Source organism: Cynara cardunculus, unplaced genomic scaffold, assembly GCF_001531365.2.
Source record: "Cynara cardunculus var. scolymus isolate 2C unplaced genomic scaffold, CcrdV1 Un_Scaffold_8783, whole genome shotgun sequence".
Classification (NCBI taxonomy): Eukaryota; Viridiplantae; Streptophyta; class Magnoliopsida; order Asterales; family Asteraceae; genus Cynara; species Cynara cardunculus.
The window spans coordinates 1-2,876 of NW_020204462.1; positions in this window are offsets into that span (position 1 = coordinate 1).

Sequence of the window (2,876 nt, forward strand, 5' to 3'; positions counted from 1 at the left end):
TTCTTCAGCGATCACTGAACATGCTCAGTGTATTGATCGCTGGAACTGAAAATACAGAAACTAAAATACATCGAAAGGAAAAAGGGATTATCATCAAATCACTGAGAGAGAGGATCAACAAAACTAGAACAGTGACCAATGAAATTAAAGCCTCAGCAAAGACAACAAACCACTTGGATTGTTTACTAAGTACAGCATCAATAGCCTTCTGACCAGGTAAGGTTTTATATTTAAATCCAGTTTGGTTTACTAAGTAAGGTTTTATATATGAACCGATGAGTTTTGGTTTTTTAGGTTTTTCGATTCTTCTTATAATTTTCCTTGATCCCATCTTTATTGGGTTTATGTTTCTAGATTTACCCATTAACTTTTGTCATATTTGGGCTTGATGGCTATAAACTACATTTTTGCATGTTATCTATTGATGGCTATAAACTTCATCTTTGTTTGGCCTCTATTTCTACTTCTTGATGTATGTTCTGATTTCTTGTCTTCTTTTTGTATCTTCATTTTCCTTTTTAAATTGAAAGAGGTCTCTTATGTAACTTACCATTCTTTTTTTTGTTTATTTGGTCTTTTGATCTATAAAATCCTTGTTTATTTTTTAATTTGAAGCTTATTTTTTGTGGTTTACTGCTCTGATGAAGCTGCGGTGACTTGAGATAACTTTTAAGGGTGTCGCTTCACTAATCAAGGTAATCTTTAAGTTCTGATGTATATTGCTAGCTTGCAATCGAGTTAGTTCCTCTTTGTTGTTTGGAAAGTCTTAGGGCTGTTTACTAAACACTTATCCGGCAAGTGCTTACCGGGTAAAATATTAGTCCATCAAAACGACATCGTATGCAACAATTTACCCGGTAAGCGCTTACCATGATAAGAGTCGTTGCCCTCACTTACTGGGTAAGACTCTTGGTCCTTGTTTCGCTCTTACCGGGTAAGATTCTTGGTCCTTGCCATTATCATCCTGTGAGGTAATGTTACTTGATAAGCATTTTGTAAACGACCCTTAGTTTCATATCTAGAGGCTCTACAGATGTGTTTTTTAATCACTGTTGAAGAAGGGTAAATTTTTATCTTCTATTAAGCTTCCAAATTGCTCAAAGCTGCCTATGAATTTGATTACGTATATAGTGGTCGGTTTTGATTTATTATTTCATATAATCACCATCAAAGTGGTTTGTAAATAGCTTGATTAATGTTTTTAAAGCTTAAAGGAGAACACATTAGATATAATAATATACGGTATATATCCTTTGTCCTAATATATATGATTCTCATGCCATTAAATATGTGTGTTATCCAGAATAAGTTTGTCTTTTTTAGGCTTATGGATATATGGTCCTGTCACTCTCTATAATAGTCTTTATTTGTTCATTGTGCAGCTATGCTATTAAGAAGAATAAGATTGACAGGGTTGGTAAAGCCAATTGTTGAAGAAAATTTACTGTTGGAGCAGTTGGCTTTGGTTGCTTTGTTTTTGTATTTCATGAAAAACACATAGTTTTAAGAAACTAATTATCATGTTACAGCTTTTGAGTTACAAAGTCACAAATATGTATTTCATCTTAATTACGTTTTGTGTTTTAGATACTACGACTTGCAATTAGTTTTGGATTTCAATATCATCCATTGAAACCAAATAAATTCAAAGATTTTCAATAACATTCATTTAGTTCATTCTCTTAATTTTGAGGGTCCTATGTCCATGATGTATAGAGACATATATGGAGATATAAGACCTAGAAAGGTTTACAACCATTTTATACATACAAGTAAACATGGTATAATATTGAAGAATTGATATGAGTAGGCAAGCAATGCCCATGAAATCGATTGGATGCATAAGTCCAACAACAAGCGCCTAAGACCCAAAACCATTTTTCTGATCCGATTTTGAAGCTACCCCAAAACAACTCGGTTTCGATACCTTTTTATAGAAAAATCGGTCGAAATATTGTTTTATATAAAATGTCATCGCTTTTCTACATCAATTGAAGAAAATCAACCCCATTAAGACCATTAAATGAAGGTCGAAACCGTCTTAAACGGTAGCATTCGGGTTCTTTAAAACTCGATTAAATCACACCAGAAAACTCGGAGAAGACCAATAACAAGTAAAATAACATAATTAGAAAGTTGGAGATGAGAAATGGAAGGATACAACATAAACAGTTGGAGCCTCAATTTGCAAATCAAAATAGAAGTTCTCACAATTCTCTTTCCAAATATATGGTCAGTCAATCATAATGACCTTGAATTTATATACCAATTAACTAAAAACTAAAAACCATATAATTAAAATATAAAATAAAATCAAGTGGAATAAAGAATAGAGCACAACATAAAGCAAGATTACGGGTTCGAGTTGTCCGCCTCGGAATTGAGATCTAACCCGCTACTTTGCGTGGGTAGACAACTAGTTATCTTATAAAGCAAATTTAGTAAAAGTCTTAAAGTCTTAAAATACTAAATGACCATGATACCCTTTATACACTTTTTCACTTTTCACCCCCTACTCTCCTCACATGCACTCACCCCCTCACATACACTCACCCTCTCACAATCGATTTTTTTAAAATTATAATTTTAAATTTACACTTTATATCCCTATAATTAGTTAATTAATTTACTTTACGTTCTTTACTTTTAAATGTTTCATTTTAAACATTTATCAAATTAATATACATAATCGTATATCAATTAAAACATGTTTAAAAAATACATTTTTATTTTAACAAGTTACACCATTATAATCGTCTCTTTAATACTTTTGAAATGAGTCTAATATTGAATAGTTTTTTTACTTAATTATATTATTATATATTATATATACTGTGAAAAAATATTTTTTATATTTATGATTTATACTTTTATAG